We start from the raw sequence: 19,442 nt of genomic DNA on the forward strand, positions 1-19,442 counted from the left end.
CGCACAGCGGCATCCCTACCTCACATTACACCGCACAGCGGCATCCCTACCCCACATTACACCGCACAGAGGCATCCCTACCCCACATTACACCACACAGCGGCATCCCTACCTCACATTACACTGCACAGCGGCATCCCTACCCCACATTACACCGCACAGAGGCGTCCATTACTCACATTACACCGCACAGAGGCGTCCATTACTCACATTACACCGCACAGAGGCATCCATTACTCACATTATACCGCACAGAGGCATCCATTACTCACATTACACCGCACAGAGGCGTCCATTACTCACATTACACTGCACAGAAGCATCCATTACTCACATTATACTGCACACAGGCATCCATTACTCACATTATACCGCACAGAGGCGTCCATTACTTACATGACATCACACAGAGGCATCCATTACTCACATTACAACGCACAGCAGTGTCTGTTACTCACAGGCGGTGGTGATGTGTGTGGGGGGGGGGAGTGATAGTACTGCTCTATCACAAGAGCACTTCGTTTGCAGGCAGAGGTCAGAGAGATTAGAGAAGACTTCTACTCACCAATCCTGCTGGATCCACCGCGGCCGCACCGTCTCTTCCTCCAAGGTCCGCGCGATGACGTCAGCAGAGTTTGGCATTCAGACCTCTTCCTGACAGCCGAGTGGTGTGGGGGCAGGACCTCTTCTCCTGTTAGCGGCCGGCGGCCGCACCACACTAGGCAAAGTACATTAAGTTAGGACGCGTGGGTGAGGTAGATGGGGCCACAGATGACAAGCGGCCCCACACACCAATCATACAGCGGTCCTCTCCTTGGGAGAAGAGGATGAAACTACAGAGCCACAATTAATTTGCACTTTGCAGTACTGCTCAATAGAGTTCCTGTCCTGGCAGCAGGGCTTTTGCTGGGAAGCCTGAAGAAGCTCCTTCAGTTATGACTAAAAATAATGTTGTCTCCATCTCTCTTCCTGCCACTGGGGTACCTGCCAGCAGCGGGACGCAGATCGCGGGCATAATGCCGCATGGGGGCGTGGCCTAATGCCGCGAGGGGGCGGAGCTACAGTTGTGGGCTCTGAACATGAAAAAGACTTGGTTTCTCAGCTTCCCCGCATGTGCCACTGATCGGCACTGCGGCTGGGGGGTGAGGGGGGTCCGGCTGTTGCTGGTGATGCCAGAGGGGGCGGGCCGTGGGAGGCGCTGGAGGCTGCGGCAGCAGGAAAAAAACTTTTTCCTGTTTACAGCAGCATAGACATTTGCAGATGCTGTGGGCCTATTTTTGAGGGTGGGCTTGGAGCTGCAGCTCCATCAGCCCCATTGTTAATCCGGCCCTGCAGGTACCCCAGTGGCAGGAAGAGAGATGGAGACAACATTATTTTTAGTCATAACTGAAGGAGCTTCTTCAGGCTTCCCAGCAAAAGCCCTGCTGCCAGGACAGGAACTCTATTGAGCAGTACTGCAAAGTGCAAATTAATTGTGGCTCTGTAGTTTCATCCTCTTCTCCCAAGGAGAGGACCGCTGTATGATTGGTGTGTGGGGCCGCTTGTCATCTGTGGCCCCATCTACCTCACCCACGCGTCCTAACTTAATGTACTTTGCCTAGTGTGGTGCGGCCGCCGGCCGCTAACAGGAGAAGAGGTCCTGCCCCCACACCACTCGGCTGTCAGGAAGAGGTCTGAATGCCAAACTCTGCTGACGTCATCGCGCGGACCTTGGAGGAAGAGACGGTGCGGCCGCGGTGGATCCAGCAGGATTGGTGAGTAGAAGTCTTCTCTAATCTCTCTGACCTCTGCCTGCAAACGAAGTGCTCTTGTGATAGAGCAGTACTATCACTCCCCCCCCCCCACATCACCACCGCCTGTGAGTAACAGACACTGCTGTGCGTTGTAATGTGAGTAATGGATGCCTCTGTGTGATGTCATGTAAGTAATGGACGCCTCTGTGCGGTATAATGTGAGTAATGGATGCCTGTGTGCAGTATAATGTGAGTAATGGATGCTTCTGTGCAGTGTAATGTGAGTAATGGACGCCTCTGTGCGGTGTAATGTGAGTAATGGATGCCTCTGTGCGGTATAATGTGAGTAATGGATGCCTCTGTGCGGTGTAATGTGAGTAATGGACGCCTCTGTGCGGTGTAATGTGAGTAATGGACGCCTCTGTGCGGTGTAATGTGGGGTAGGGATGCCGCTGGGCAGTGTAATGTGAGGTAGGGATGCCGCTGTGTGGTGTAATGTGGGGTAGGGATGCCTCTGTGCGGTGTAATGTGGGGTAGGGATGCCGCTGTGCGGTGTAATGTGAGGTAGGGATGCCGCTGTGCGGTGTAATGTGGGGTAGGGATGCCGCTGTGCAGTGTAATGTGAGGTAGGGATGCCGCTGTGCGGTGTAATGTGGGGTAGGGATGCCGCTGTGCGGTGTAATGTGGGGTAGGGATGCCTCTGTGCGGTGTAATGTGGGGTAGGGATGCCTCTGTGCGGTGTAATGTGGGGTAGGGATGCCGCTGTGCGGTGTAATGTGGGGTAGGGATGCCGCTGTGCGGTGTAATGTGGGGTAGGGATGCCGCTGTGCGGTGTAATGTGGGGTAGGGATGCCGCTGTGCGGTGTAATGTGGGGTAGGGATGCCGCTGTGCAGTGTAATGTGGGGTAAGGATGCCGCGATGCCGCTGTGCAGTGTAATGTGGGGTAGGGATGCCGCTGTGCTGTGTAATGTGGGGTAGAGATGCCGCTGTGCGGTGTAATGTGGGGTAGGGATGCCACTGTGCGGTGTAATGTGGGGTAGGGATGCCGCTTTGCGGTGTAATGTGGGGTAGGGATGCCGCTGTGCGGTGTAATGTGAGGTAGGGATGCCGCTGTGCGGTGTAATGTGGGGTAGGGATGCCGCTGTGCAGTGTAATGTGGGGTAGGGATGCCGCGATGCCGCTGTGCGGTGTAATGTGGGGTAGGGATGCCGCTGTGCAGTGTAATGTGGGGTAGGGATGCCGCTGTGCTGTGTAATGTGGGGTAGGGATGCCGCTGTGCGGTGTAATGTGGGGTAGGGATGCCTCTGTGCGGTGTAATGTGGGGTAGGGATGCCGCTGTGCGGTGTAATGTGGGGTAGGGATGCCGCTGTGCGGTGTAATGTGGGGTAGGGATGCCGCTTTGCGGTGTAATGTGGGGTAGGGATGCCGCTGTGCGGTGTAATGTGAGGTAGGGATGCCGCTGTGCGGTGTAATGTGGGGTAGGGATGCATCTGTGCAGTGTAATGTGGGGTAGGGATGCCGTTGTGCAGTGTAATGTGGGGTAGGGATGCCGCGATGCCGCTGTGCGGTGTAATGTGGGGTAGGGATGCCGCTGTGCTGTGTAATGTGGGGTAGGGATGCCGCTGTGCTGTGTAATGTGGGGTAGGGATGCCGCTGTGCTGTGTAATGTGGGGTAGGGATGCCGCTGTGCTGTGTAATGTGGGGTAGGGATGCCGCTGTGCGGTGTAATGTAGGGTAGGGATGCCGCTGTGCGGTGTAATGTGGGGTAGGGATGCCGCTGTGCGGTGTAATGTGGGGTAGGGATGCATCTGTGCAGTGTAATGTGGGGTAGGGATGTCGGTTTAATGAAAGTAACGAACGTCGCTGGGCGCGGTCATAAATAAATCTATCTACACACAGGGATGGGGGAGATCTACTAAGCCTTGAAAAGTGATACATTTCATGGTGATAATGTACCAGCCAATTATCTGCTAACTGCCATGTTACAGGCTGGGATTGAGAAATGACAGTTAGGAGCTGATTGGTTGGTACTTTATCACCGTGAAATTTATAACTTTTTAAGGCTTAGTACATCTGGCCCAAATAATTATCCAGTAAAGGAGCGCAGCACACCACACTCATTTATTTTAATTTAAAACCACTCAGTCTTGACTCAGCCGCTGAGGTTACCATACCACAAACAGACTGAGACCTCCCGCAGTCAGAGCCAGGTGAACTGGAGCTATTGGTTACAAGGGGCTTCCTATTCTGAATGTGACCACACAGACTGATCCCTCCCAGCAGACTTCGGTCAAGCGGTCACACTCGGATTAGAACAGCCCTATTATTTGAGCAGCATCACACTGTTCCTGCAAGTTACTGCCCCCCATACATCAAGGCTGCAATTCTCCAAACCGTCGGCACCGCCGATCTGCCGATCAGCGATCCATTGAGAAATCGGGGAAATGACATGTTAAAAAAATACCTGATTTGCCGATCCCGACTGTTTTTTAGTAGGGAAGTGTGAGGTGTGTCCAAACTGATGGCTAAATGTATTATACATGCCACTCTAACACTTCCTGCTTCACATGATTAACGAGGCGACGCAGGAAGTGACACCAACAAGATGTATTAACATCTTGTCTGCCTAGTGCTCCCTCCTCCGGCGATGTTCCACTGAGCACACAGCGCATCAGCTCAGTGCTGACGCGCTATGTCTCCCTGCCCGACCGGCTCCACTGTACATGCGCAATATCTCATACTCACACGTGATCCCTTACGCAGTCCGGAGCCGGCACCCGCCACAGCTAGGGACAACTCTATCCCAGCTGCAGTGCCGATATGGACAGGGGCTCTATCTGAGCTATAACGTGCGCTGATTCCGCTTCTCCTCCATAATGGAGGGTAATACATTTACCACTATAATCTAAACTGCAGTGTAGAAATGAAGTGTCCAGTATTAGTGGTATACACCCAAATCTAAATCTCTCTGCACATGTTGTATCAGCCCCACGTGGTTTTGCCCAGTTGTGTTCTTTTTGCCTTTGCTTACAACTCTGAATCTGCTGTGCTGTTACTTCTGACTGAATGACAGACTGAGTGACACCACCACTTCCATATGCTGTTTGAGTCATTGGACGGGCACCAGAGCATGTTGGTAAAATACTGAGGTGTGCCGAAAACGCTGTGACTGGTTTTGGTTTTGTCATTTTTCTAAAAATTGACAAAAACTAGAATCACATAATTTGGGCATTTTTTTTTGTTCCCAGAGTATTACTAACCTCAATAACATTCATTTAATTTTATTAATAAATCATAGGTTGTGTTTTTTGTGTTGTTTTACTTTAGACAGGTATATGCTTAATTTAAGAAAAGAGGAGAAGGAGATTGAAGTGGGTAAAGGAAGTTGGGTAGCTATGCCCTCCTTGGTGCTAGTTGCACCTCACGGCACAGACCACACCCCCATATCAGTAGTCACACCCCCTGCGGCAGCCCACAATAGGCCCTTTATAAATTTCAGCTCCAGGCCCATCAGGACCTTAATCTGGCACTGTACTTTAGACATGCATGCAAATTAACAAGAAGGCTGGCTTTTAGGGACTGTGATGGCTGCAGCCCTGGAAGCTGGGTAGGGCTGCTTTGATAGAAGGGGAGTGGCTTTCCCTGTCCATATCGCAGACCGAACTGGCAGTGCCAGGGGTGAAAAACACCTCCCCCATGGACTGCCTGTCCACCAGGTGATTATCAGGGAGCGCTGCCAGAGGGAAGTTACTGCCACTGATAGGCAATCCCTGCGAGTGACTGATTTTACTGGAGGGGGGCTCTTAGGTAAAATCCACCACCTCTCTTTAAGAAAATTCAATTATACTTCTTGCTCTTTTTTCTCTAACGTCCTAGTGGATGCTGGGGACTCCGTAAGGACCATGGGGAATAGACGGGCTCCGCAGGAGACAGGGCACTTTAAGAAAGAATTTGGATTCTGGTGTGTTCTGGCTCCTCCCTCTATGTCCCTCCTCCAGACCTCAGTTTGAATCTGTGCCTTGACAAGCTGGGTGCTATTTAGTGAGCTCTCCTGAGCTTGCTATAAGAAAGTATTTTGTTAGGTTTTTTATTTTCAGGGAGATCTGCTGGCAACAGACTCCCTGCATCGTGGGACTGAGGGGAGAGAAGCAGCCCTACTCTCTGAAGATAGGTCCTGCTTCTTAGGCTACTGGACACCATTAGCTCCAGAGGGATCGTACACAGGATCTCACCCTTTGTCGTCCGATCTCGAAGCCGCTCCGCCGTCCCCCTCGCAGAGCCGGAAGACAGAAGCCGGGTGAAAGAAGCAAGAAGACTTCGAAATCGGCGGCAGAAGACTCCAGTCTTCAAACTCAGGTAGTGCACAGCACTGCAGCTGTGCGCCATTGCTCCCACACTACACCCACATACTCCGGTCACTGTAGGGTGCAAGGCGCAGGGGGGGCGCCCTGGGCAGCAATTAGGACCTCTTGGCAAAAGTGGGCATATATACAGTTGGGCACTGTATATATGCATGAGCCCCCGCCAAAAATTGTACATGAAAGCGGGACAGAAGCCCGCCGTCGAGGGGGCAGGGCTTCTTCCTCAGCACTCACCAGCGCCATGTTTTTTCTCCACAGCACCGCTGAGAGGAAGCTCCCCAGCCTCTCCACTGCAGTTACACGGTAGAAGAGGGTAAAAAGAGAGGGGGGGCACATAATTAGGCGCAAAAATCAATATAAACAGCAGCTACTGGGTTAACATTAAGTTACTGTGTTATTCCTGGGTTAATAGCGCTGGGGTGTGTGCTGGCATACTCTCTCTCTGTCTCTCCAAAGGGCCTTGTGGGGGAATTGTCTTCAGATGAGCATTCCCTGAGTGTGTGGTGTGTCGGTACGTGTGTGTCGACATGTCTGAGGTAAAAGGCTCCCCTAAGGAGGAGATGGAGCAAATATGTGTGTGAGAGGGTATCTCCGTCGACAACGCCGACACCTGTTTGGATATGTGTAATTAAGTGCTAAGGTGAATTTATTGCACAAAAGATTAGAGAACAGACAGGGAATCTACCCATGTCTGTCCCTATGTCGCAGAGACCTTCAGAGTCTCTCAATGCTCACTATCCAAAATAATAGACACTGATATCGACACGGAGTCTGACTCCAGTGTCGACTACGATAATGCAAAGTTACAGCCAAAATGGCAGAAAAGTATTCAATATATGATTATTGTAATAAAAGATGATTTGCATATCACTGATGACTCATCTGTCCCTGACACAAGGGTACACATGTTTAAGGGGAAGAAAGCTGAGGTCAATTTCCCTCCTCTCATGAGGAAAAAGAGCGGGAATCTCCAGACAAGAGACTGCAGTTTCCCACAAAGAATTTTCAGGGAGTATCCTTTCCCCACTAGGGCCAGGATACGATGGGAATCTTCCCCTAGGGTGTCACGTTTGCCCAAAAGGTAGCCCTGACGTAACAGCTATTCTCAGGGATCCTGCAGATAGCGTGCGCATTCTGGTACACTACTCAGACCGGCGATTGTGTCGGCATGGGTTTATAGCGCTGTGGCAGCGTGGACAGGTACCTTATCAGCAGAGATTGAGACCCTAGTATGTATATATATATATATATATGTATATATAGAGATATATATATTAAAGATGCTGTCTTAAGAGATATGTATATATATATATATATATAAAACATGCCCAAAGAGACATGAGTCTACTGGGTCCTAGAGACAAAGCTGTGTCGATTTCTGATTGACGTGTCCTGTAGAATATGCAATGGACAGATGATGCCGACTTAAGAGGCATATGAAAGGCTGAGGATTGTGTGGAGAAGGGTTCTCGGACCTGGTCTCCACAGCTATAGCTGGTAATTCTGATATTTTGCCTTGGAAAGCACGACATTATCAAATGCAGCCTTTCGAACAAAGAAACAAGAAAGTCCGAGGTGCGTCCTTTCTTGCCAGAGGCGGGGGCAGAGGAAAGAAGCTGCACAACACAGCTAGTTCCCAGGAACAGAAGTCCTCCCCGGCCTCTACAAAATCCACCGCATGTCGCTGGGGCTCCACAGGCGGAGCTAGGCCCGTGGGGGCACGCCTTCGTAAGTTCAGCCACAAGTGGGTTCACTCCCTGATAGATCCCTGGGCAATAGATATTGTGTCTCAGGGATACAAGCTGGACTTTGAGGAGATGCCCCCTCACCGACGGCCCTGCCGGCTTCCCCCCACGAGAGGGAAACAGTGTTAACTGCAATTCACAAATTGTATCTTCAACAGGTGGTGGTCAAGGTTCCCCTCCTTCAACAAGGAGGGGGTTATTATTCGACCATGTTGTAGTCCCGAAACCAGACGGTTCGGTCAGACCCATATTGAATTTAAAATCCCTGAACATATACCTGAAAAGGTTCAAGTTCAAGACGGAATCGCTAAGAGCGGTCATTGCAAGCCTGAAAGGGGGAGATTTTATGGTGACTCTGGACATAAAGGATGCATACCTTCATGTCCCCATTTATCCACCTCATCAGGCGTACCTCAGAATTGCGGTACGGGATTGTCATTACCAATTTCAGACGTTGCCGTTTGGTCTCTCCACGGCCCCGAGAATATTCACCAAGGTAATGGCGGAAATGATGGTGCTCCTGCGGAAGCAAGGTGTCACTATTATCACGTACTTGGACGATCTCCTCATAAAAGCGAGGAGCGAGATCAAGAGAGCAGTTGCTGAACAGCGTATCACTTTCTCTGGAAGTGTAACGGAAACACGGCTGGAGTCTATATATTCCAAAGTCGCAGTTGGTTCCTACAGCTCATCTGCCTCTCCTAGGCATGATCCTAGACACAGACCAGAAAAGGGTTTATCTCCCGATAGAGAAAGCTCAGGAGCTCGTGACACTGGTCAGGAATCTATTAAAACCAAAACAGGTGTCAGTGCATCACTGCACTCGAGTCCTGGGAAGGATGGTGGCATCATACGAGGCCATTCCCTTCGGCAGGTTCCATGCGAGGACCTTCCAATGGGACTTACTGGACAAGTGGTCCGGATCACATCTTCAGATGCATCGGTTAATCACCCTATCCCCCAGGGCCAGGGTGTCTCTCCTGTGGTGGCTGCAGAGTGCTCACCTTCTCGAAGGTCGCAGATTCGGCATTCAGGACTGGGTCCTGGTGACCACGGATGCAAGCCTCCGAGGGTGGGGGGCAGTCACACAGGGAAGAAATTTCCAAGGGCTGTGGTCAAGTCAGGAGACTTGCCTATACATCAACATCCTGGAACTAAGGGCCATATACAACGCCCTACGTCAAGCAGAGTCCCTGCTTCGCGACCAACCGGTTCTGATTCAGTCAGACAACATCACCGCAGTGGCTCATGTAAACCGCCAAGGCGGCACAAGGAGCAGGGTGGCGATGGTAGAAGCCACCAAAATTCTTCGCTGGGCGGAGAATCACGTAAGCGCACTGTCAGCAGTGTTCATTCCGGGAATGGACAACTGGGAAGCAGACTTCCTCAGCAGGCACGACCTCCACCCGGGAGAGTGGGGACTTCATCAAGAAGTCTTCACGCAGATTGCAAGTCGGTGGGAACTGCCACAGGTGGACATGATGGCATCCCGCCTCAACAAAAAGCTGCAGAGATATTGCGCCAGGTCAAGAGACCCTCAGGCGATAACTGTGACGCACTGGTGACACCGTGGGTGTTCCCGTCGGTCTATGAATTTTCTCCTCTTCCTCTCATACCCAAGGTGCTGAGAATCATAAGGAAACGAGGAGTGAGAACAATACTCATTGTTCCGGATTGGCCAAGAAGGACTTGGTATCCAGATCTGCAAGAAATGCTCACAGAGGACCCGTGGCCTCTGCCTCTAGGACAGGACTTGTGCAACAGGGGCCCTGTCTGTTCCAAGACTTACCGCGGCTGCGTTTGACGGCATGGTGGTTGAACGCCGGATCCTAGCAGAAAAAGGCATTCCGGATGAGGTCATTCTACGCTGATAGAGGCTAGGAAGGATGTGACGGCTCAACATTATCACTGTATATGGCGAAAATATGTGGCTTGGTGTGAGGCCAGGAATGCCCCTACGGAGGAATTCCAGCTGGGCCTTTTCCTTCACTTCCTACAGTCGGGAGTGACTTTGGGCCTTAAATTGGGTTCCATTAAGGTTCAGATTTCGCCCTTATCCATTTTCTTTCAAAAAGAACTGGCTTCTCTGCCTGAAGTTCAGACGTTTGTAAAGGGAGTGCTGCATATTCAGCCCCCTTTTGTGCCTCCAGTGGCACCTTGGGATCTTAACGTGGTGTTGAGTTTCCTGAAATCACACTGGTTTGAACCACTCAAAACGATGGAAGTAAAATATCTCACGTGGAAGGTGGTCATGCTAATAGCCTTGGCTTCGGCTAGGCGTGTGTCAGAATTGGCGGCTTTGTCACATAAAAGCCCTTATCTGGTTTTCCATGCGGATAGAGCAGAATTGCGGACCGCCCACAATTTCTGCCGAAAGTGGTTTCATCCTTTCATATAAACCAACCTATTGTGGTGCCTGTGGCTACTACTGACTTGGAGGATTCCGAGTCACTGGATGTAGTCGGTGCTTTGAAGATTTATGTTGCCAGAACGCCTAAGGTCAGGAAAACAGAATCTTTGTTTATCCTGTATGCTTCCAACAAGCTTGGGGCGCCTGCTTCAAAGCAAACTATTGCTCGCTGGATCTGTAACACGATTCAGCAGGCTCATTCTGCGGCTGGGTTGCCGCTGCCTAAATCAGTTAAGGCCCATTCCACAAGGAAGGTGGGCTCTTCTTGGGCGGCTACCCGAGGGGTCTCGGCATTACAGCTGTGCCGAGCAGCTACTTGGTCAGGTTCAAACACCTTTGCAAAGTTCTACAAGTTTGATACCCTGGCTGAGGAGGACCTTGTGTTTGCTCATTCGGTGCTGCAGAGTCATCCGCACTCTCCCGCCCGTTTGGGAGCTTTGGTATAATCCCCATGGTCCTTACGGAGTCCCCAGCATCCACTAGGACATTAGAGAAAATCAGATTTTACTTACCGGTAAATCTATTTCTCGTAGTCCGTAGTGGATGCTGGGCGCCCGTCCCAAGTGCGGACTTCTTTTGCAATACTTGTATATAGTTATTGCTTAAATAAGGGTTATGTTATAGTTGCATCAGGGTTGATCTGATGCTCCGTTGTTGTTCATACTGTTAACTGGGTATGTTTATCACAAGTTATACGGTGTGATTGGTGTGACTGGTATGAGTCTTGCCCTGGATTCCAAAATCCTTTCCTTGTACTGTCAGCTCTTCCGGGCACAGTTTCTCTAACTGAGGTCTGGAGGAGGGACATAGAGGGAGGAGCCAGAACACACCAGAATCCAAATTCTTTCTTAAAGTGCCCTGTCTCCTGCAGAGCCCGTCTATTCCCCATGGTCCTTACGGAGTCCCCAGCATCCACTACAGACTACGAGAAATAGATTTACCGGTAAGTAAAATCTTATTATTCACTTGTTTACATGTGGAAGAGGCCTGGATTAATCTTTCCATTTAAATGTTTATCTGTTGCCTCCCACCCCTGAAGGTCAGGAGACCGAGTCACAGATACAGTTAGCTTCATGGTACCATTGAAGCCTTGCCCACTAAAAATACATGTGACATTTGGGCAAGAAAACTCATTTGTTTTTGCATTTATCCTATAGAGACACAAGCAAAAAACAAGCAAAGATATCCTACAGAGGTAACTGGAAATCAGCAGCACATCGCGCGAGCTTCTGATGGAACCTTGCAGCTAATAGAATTATGGTGGTCATTCCGAGTTGTTCGCTCGCAAGCTGCTTTTAGCAGCTTTGCACACGCTAAGCCGCCGCCTACTGGGAGTGAATCTTAGCTTATCAAATTTGCGAGCGAAAGATTAGCAGAATTGCGAATAGACACTTCTTAGCAGTTTCTGAGTAGCTCCAGACTTACTCGGCATCTGCGATCAGTTCAGTGCTTGTCGTTCCTGGTTTGACGTCACAAACACACCCAGCGTTCGCCCAGACACTCCCCCGTTTCTCCAGCCACTCCCGCGTTTTTCCCAGAAACAGTAGCGTTTTTTCACACACACCCATAAAACGGCCAGTTTCCGCCCACAAACACCCACTTCCTGTCAATCACATTACGATCACCAGAACGAAGAAAAAACCTTGTAATGCCGTGAGTAAAATACCTAACTGCATAGCAAATTTACTTGGCGCAGTCGCAGTGCGAACATTGCGCATGCGCAGTTAGCGGAAAATCGCTGCGATGCGAATAAAAATACCGAGCGAACAACTCGGAATGACCCCCTATGGGTCTATTTACTAAGCCTTGGACGGAGATAAAGTGGATGAAGATAAAGTGCCAGCCAATCAGCTCCTAACTGTCATGTCACAGGCTGGGTTTATAAAATGCCAGGAGCTGATTGGCTGGCACTTTATCTCCATCCACTTTACCTACATCCAAGGCTTAGTAAACAGACCCCTTAGTCCCTGCAGTGTGTTAAACTAGCAAATACCAAGCACAACAAATGCTGTTCTGTAATCAATGAAATTACTGGTATTGGCAGAACCTTCATAGGTGTCAGGTTATGTGTTATGGATGTGAGTCCACATAGAGGCACTTAACCAGGAAGAAGATTTATTAACCAGCTTGAACTGTTTGCAGGGTAACACAGGGTTAATGCAGTAGATGTGCACAGCTGGCAATTATAGATGCAGCCAGGAGCGTATAGGGTATATGAAGGGTTAATACAGGTACATAATGGTGACAGTGGTACTTAATGTGTATATTACCCAGCACTGGTTGTGTAGTGCCAGTAATATAGGTAAAACGTGTGACGGCAGTACCTTCATCGAATATCAGCAACATATTTTAGGCAATTAGGTTACCATCAACTAGCTCATGTATAAAATGGTGTCTTATTGCAATCTAATAATAGTCATCACCATCATCATCATCATCATCATCATCATCATCATAATAATGTTATTTATATCCCTTTTCTCCTAATAAGTGCTTTACATTTGCCTTTACAGTACAAAATACAAAATAAAGCTTAATAAGGGACATTAATGAACAGGTAAGTCTTGAGTGTATTTTTGAAGGATTCTGGAGTCGCGGCTTCTCAAACTGTGTGGGGAAGAGAGTTTCGTAGAGTCGGAGTCACAAAGCTGAAAACTCTACCCCCAGATGACCCCCTGCATGTATGTAATTTTCATGATGTTTGGTGATGGAGGAGTCAGTGGCACCGCTGTTGCCACATGTCATATTGACTATGTCACTTGGGGTAAGAAGACTTCACACAAAGTTTCTTTAATCCATATGGCCTCTTTGGCTGTTTTAGTAAATGCCATGTATTCCACCTTCAGTGGGGCATAAGGCGCCAGTGGGCTGTTTTCTACTTGCCCTGATAATGGCTGCGCCTGCCACAGCAAACAAATATCCAGAATAGGAATGCCTTTCATCCTCATCAGATCCCCATTCGGCATGGCAGAATGCTTTCAAGACTGAACTCTCAGTCTTGCAAACTTTTACTTTGAGGAGCTTCAGTAGCGGATCTTGCCACGGGCAAGCAGGACTTTTGCCCGGGGCGCCGCCTTCCGGAGGGCGCAGGGCACCATCCGGAGGGCGCCGCACCAGGGCAAGATCCGCTGCTGCTGTGTGCCCCCCACTGCCTGCCTGCTGCCGCTGGCTGCTGCCCCCCCCCCCCCCCGCTGCGAAGGGAAACTAGACGCGTACGCGTCTAGTTTCCCTTCGTGGAGAGGTCTTTTACTGTGCGGTGCGCGATGACGTCATCGCGCACCTCACAGCAAAGGTCCTCTCCACGAAGGGAACTAGACGCTACGCGTCTAGTTTCCCTTTGTGGAGAGGACCTTTGCTGTGCGGTGCGCAATGACGTCATCGCGCACTGCACATCATTTCAGTCTGTACAGGGGGCGTAAATGACCACGCCCCCTGTATGAAGCCACGCCCCCTATTGCCGCCCGGGGCGCTCAGAGCGCCAGAACCGGCCCTGAGGAGCTTGTACCCTTTAAGTATCTGAGGACATGCTTAATGGCATTCCAATGCTCCCTTCCAGGGTCGATTGCCAACTGGCTTACATGGCTCACAATATGTTTGATGTCCAGACGTATGCTTATGCATAAGTGCATAAAGTTCCAACAGCACTTTCATAAAGAACTTCTTTCATTTCCTCTATCTCTGAAAGGGCAGCTAAACTACTTTTGTAGAAATGAAGTTTCAGGGCCATTCACTATAAAGGTGACACAGAGATATCACAAATACTGTATCTCTGGTTTACCTTTCACTACCAATCTGGCCCGTTGTCCCCAATAGTATGAAGACCTAAATTCATCAAGCTCCGAAAATACAATATGTAATACATACACTGTGACATTGTAGACATTTGTTCCCACAAGTACCAGGGGGGTTGCACATGCACAGTAGCATTGCAGAGTCTACTCAGTACTGCTAATTTTCCCCGCTACTGAAGCCATGTTGCAAGGAGTTACAGAGACATCTGATCTTCAGATCAGCTGTTTCCTCACCAGCATAGCAGTTAGTTAGATACTTAATTATCAAGAGCCACCCGACCCCCGATAATTACCATGATGAATAGGCCCCTAAGTGTTCTCTTGTAGAAATAGAATATACGGGCGCATGGGCCATCATTATCTTCTCTTCCATCTAGGCAGATCACCAGCCAGGAGACTCCCTTATGTGTCATCACCAGCAGGTCCAGATCAGATTGACAAGTGTTCAACATTTTAGGTGCAGAAATTAGTTTGTTCCATCATACTGCTGGACTTGGACTGGATGTAGTTTTTTGGTGAAAGACATAACATACTGAAACATGTATTGTAGTGGAAAATACTCCTTTATGGACAACAAGATATGAGTTAAGTATTGGAGAAATGAATCGGAGGATATAAGGGGAAGGGAGAACCCTCTAGGAATTTTTTAGGGGGGTACCCAATTACCCCCACGCTAATTGTCTTGCATGGGGCTATTTTATTAGCCCCGATAAGCCAGGCGCAAGCTGCAGTTTATCAGGGATTTTGTTTCACCTGCCTCATTCAGGCGAAACCAAATCCCCATTTTCATCCAAAAACTGGACTTTTTTTTTTTACAGGTGACCAAATTGGATAGCCTGTAAAAAATACAGGTGAAACATTGTGAAAAATTGAAAAAAACTGACACCTGATGTTTCTTCTCAAGTATAATTGGCTCTTAGCCAGATTAAAGGGGGGATGCAGGGCATACATTATCCCAGGCCCCCCATTGTCAGGGGGCCCCCCGGCCAGAGCACATGGCGGACATGACTAGCTTTACCTCTTATGCAGTAGCAGAACAGGCAGCCATAATGCCAGCAGGACAGGAAGAAGTACAGACAGAGACACAGGAGTATCAGATTTCATGAGCTATCAACAGAGCTTTCTGACCAAAGGAGAGATAGGGGGAGAGAGCTGTAAGTGACACCTGGGTGCCTGGGTCCCATGTAACCTGTTATCTAATGAGGATCTAGAGAAACACACACGCAGTCCTCCAGAGTCCTGTCCCAGTGTGTAATTAGTACAGAGGCTGTGGCTATTCTTGCATGTGACAAGATAAATTATAGATTTTATTTTTCTAAGTGTATATTAAGGTTAAGCTGTCTTTTTCCAGTACAAGAAATTTGATAAAATAGGCGTTCTAAACTGTACCCAGGCATTAGTAAACAACAGATGGAGCCACGCTAATGGTGGCTCTGTCTGTGCCTATCGCAGGGAAGCATCTTTGTCCGGGGCGCGTGCGTCCGTGATGGAGACGTGCCCCATTCACTAGAATGGGAGAGCATCTCCGTCCGGGGCGCGTGTGCATTCATGACGGAGATGCGCCCCATTCACTAGAATGGGAGAGCGTCTCCTCCCGGGGCGCGCACGTCCATGACGGAGACGGACCTCATTCACTAGAATGGGAGAGCATCTCTGTGCACTCCCGGTGTGGGCTAGGCAGATGGATCACCTAGTCACGCTGGGAATGCACGTATGCAATGTAGCCGCACTAGATGAGTGCGGCTCCATCTGTATTAGTTGAAATATAATATACACCATTGGTTTAAATTGAATATACACAATCCAATCCAAGAGGGACAAAATGATCTCTACCTGGACTTCCTTCTTAAGTTATGATTGCAATCACCTGTGTTGAAACACCTTTCTTAGCAATTAAATAGTTCAACACAGGTGACGCCAATCATCTATTAAAAGGGAAGTCCATGTAGAGAGCATTCTGTCCCTACTGGAATGGATCATGTTGGGAGGTATGCACTATCTTCCACTGGGGCCCCCCCTGTCTTATGTGCCTCGGGCACCCCCAAGGCTTAATCTGGCCCTGAATTGGATACCCCTTTAATATCAATGCTGCCATAACAATACAGAAATATGGCTGTAGATCTTCAAGGACAGTTTAATCCCTGAATGGTAAGATCCTAATAGAATTTTACATCTAATGCAGTGGCTAGAAACCAAAAGGGTTAGATAATTACATAAGTGGCAAAACATAATTACATAGTTGGCAAGGTCGGAAAATGACAAATGTCCATCGTGTTCAACTCATTCTTATAGCGATTAAGTGCTTCTTTTAACCAGAGGAAGAGGGCAAAGTAAAACATAACCCCAGCAATAATAGACATCTACTGTATCTCCAGCCAAAGTGAATGTCCTGCTGTCCCCTATACAGTATATTGCAGGAATAGTACCATCTCCTTCCAGATCAGTGTATTACTGTTTCATTCAAAAAGTTTTTTTTCTCATCTCAGTCTCAGATACTGTATTCAATGATTTATCCATAAATGTCTTCACAATTTCAGTTCCATGTGTTATTCTGTGATCTATAAAAAGGGTTATTATTTCTTGTCCTCATTGGAATATTCCGAGGTGCTACAGTTGATAATTAAGAGTAGTGGGCCCAGTGAACGATATGAACGATCTCGTTCATTAATGAATGAGATACCGTTCATATCTTTCAGTGTGTAGGCACCAGCGATGAACGATACGCGGCCCCGCGCTCATTAATCGCAGTGGTGCCGGCTCGTTTAAACATGCAGGCCAATATGGACAATCTCGTCCATATTAGCATGCAGTGCTATGGAGCTGGGTGATGGGGGGAGTAAAGAAACTTCACTCCCCCTGTCACCTCCCCCCCACTGCCGGGTCCCCCGTCTGCCATATCGGCTGTCGGGCAGCTCGGCGGCGGGTCACTAGGTGTGTAGGGCCCTTAAGAAAAATATTTAAAATAGAGTGATGAGAAAAGAAAGATACATGTATCAAAATATGGTCAGGTAATTTAAAATTTGTATTTATCTCAATGTCAATTACAATTTATTTTCTATAGTTGGAAAATATATTCATATTAAGGAAAGCTTGGTATTTGTGTATACTTTGGATGCACACTGATTAGGTCACCACTACAGTATGTAGCCTATTTTTCCAATGCAATGTAAACAAGTCCAATGTATCTAGTGTTTTATAGTGCAACTATCCATGCCTGTTATTACAAAAAAGTTGCCCACTTAATAACCCTTTCAAATTCCAGTACAGGTTGAGTATCCCATATCCAAATATTCCGAAATACGGAATATTCCGAAATACGGAACTTTTTGAGTGAGACTGAGATAGTGAAAATTTTGTTTTCTGATGGCTCAGTGAACACAAACTTTTTTTAATGCACAAAGTCATTAAAAATATTGGCTAAAATTACCTTCAGGCTGTGTGTATAAGGTGTATATGAAACATAAATGCATTCTGTGCTTAGATTTAGGTCCCATCACCATGATATCTCATTATGGTATGCAATTATTCCAAAATACGGAAAAATCCCATATCCAAAATACCTCTGGTCCCAAGCATTTTGGATAAGGGAGACTCAACCTGTATTGTCAATTTTTCTTGATGATAGGTGTCCAAAAATGTACCCAATACTATTATATGATCTAACTTATAGGGCCGGATGTAATGCCACCTAAGTTCGGCATATTTTTTCATAATCTGCATTTTTAATGTGGATGTGATATAATGGGGCAGATGTATTAACCCTGGAGAAGGGATAAAGAAGGGATAAAGCAGTGATAAGTGCAAGGTGATAACGCACCAGCCAGTCAGCTCCTAAAGGTGGGTACACACTGGAAGATATATCTGCCGATCAATTGATCGGCAGATATATCTATGGACGGATCAGGCAGTGTGTTGAGCATACACACTGCCCGATCCGTTGGGGACTGACGTCATGAACTGGGCGTTCAGCTGTCAATCACCGCCGGCCGCCGCAGCATGTGTACGGGCGGTTGGCCGACCGCCTGTACACACACAGCAACGCGCCAATATATGGGTAGATATATTGTCCGTCGGCTGTGCTGCGGGGCCGACGCGATATGTCAGTGAACGATGGAGTTCACAGACGTATCGGCCGTACACACTGGCCGACGGACCCGCGATATATTGTCCGTTCAAGAGACCGGCCGATATATCGGCCAGTGTGTACGGGCCTTAACTGTCATTTTTCAAATCCGTAATGATTGGCTGGTGCGTTATCACCTTGTGCTTATCACTGGTTTATCACTTCTTTATCTCAGGACCCAGTACTGATCGGTGTATTAGGGGCAGATGTATTAACCTGGAGAAGGGATAAAAAAGTGATAAACCAGTGATAAGCGCAAAGTGATAACACACCAGCCAATCATTACAGATTTGAAAAATGACAGTTGGGAGCTGACTGGCTGGTGCGTTATCACCTTGCACTTATCACTGCTTTATCACTTCTCCAGGCTTAATACATCTGCCCCTTATTAGCCCACTAATGACTGTATACTAGTCTGATTGTTTGCATTTGTGACTTAGGGGCGAATGTATTAACCTGGAGAAAGCATAAGGAAGTGATAAAAATCAGTGATATGTGCAAGGTGATAAACGCACCAGCCAATCAGCTCCAATATGCAAATTGACAGTTAGGAGCTGACTGGCTGGTGTGTCCTTAAACCAGGGCCGGCGCTACCATTAGGCAGCTTTAGGCAGCTGCCTATGGGCGGCAGCCACTAGAGGGCGGTACACAACTGCTGAGTAAGTTTTACTTAAAAAATTATTTTGTGCTAACCTAGCGGAGGCCGCGGCGCAAGTCTGGACAGCCGCAGCCACCATTATCAATCATCTTCTGCCCCCGACAGGGCCGCCTAGGTGAAGCGTTTGCTGCGGCCGCCGCGGCCCCGCCCCCCCTCCCCCCCCCCCCTCCCTCCTTGCTGATCGATCACGGAAACAACCGCCCGGGCCAGCAGCCAGCAGGAGCAGCTACGGCTCCCGTGCACCTCTGCAGCTACACTGGCAATAACTCAGCCAGGCAGCCTGCAGTGAGGGGGCGCATCTCATTCTCACCAGAGGATAGCTGATGGGCCTCCGGAATGCTAGCACAATACGAGGGAGGGAGCCTGCACACGTGTGATAGGAGACTGCTGAAGAGAAAATTACATTGGAAGGTATGCGGTGCGTGCACCAAGAGATCTACAGCCGTAAATACCAGCTACTTTAACCCTTAAAAGCAGACCTGTACTGTGGGGGAGTCTCTTTTGGGACACAATTATCCTGGAAGCAACCTGACCTAAAATAGCATTTTTTTTACTTTCTATCTTATAGACTGGCAGACATATTATATATATATATATATATATATATATATATATATATA

The 19,442-nt window shown here is 48.5% G+C and overlaps 1 long non-coding RNA gene across 1 annotated transcript in view; it reads left to right on the plus strand.

Moving 5' to 3' along the window:
- Positions 1–1,206: 1,206 nt before the first annotated feature.
- The window catches only part of LOC134910463 (uncharacterized), a 159,733-nt gene continuing 141,497 nt past the window's right edge, over positions 1,207–19,442 (plus strand). The window contains exon 1 of the long non-coding RNA XR_010176206.1: positions 1,207–1,754. This is a non-coding gene — a long non-coding RNA (uncharacterized LOC134910463). The remainder of the gene's footprint in view (positions 1,755–19,442) is intronic.

This window comes from Pseudophryne corroboree, chromosome 4, assembly GCF_028390025.1.
Source record: "Pseudophryne corroboree isolate aPseCor3 chromosome 4, aPseCor3.hap2, whole genome shotgun sequence".
In the NCBI taxonomy this organism is placed as follows: domain Eukaryota; kingdom Metazoa; phylum Chordata; class Amphibia; order Anura; family Myobatrachidae; genus Pseudophryne; species Pseudophryne corroboree.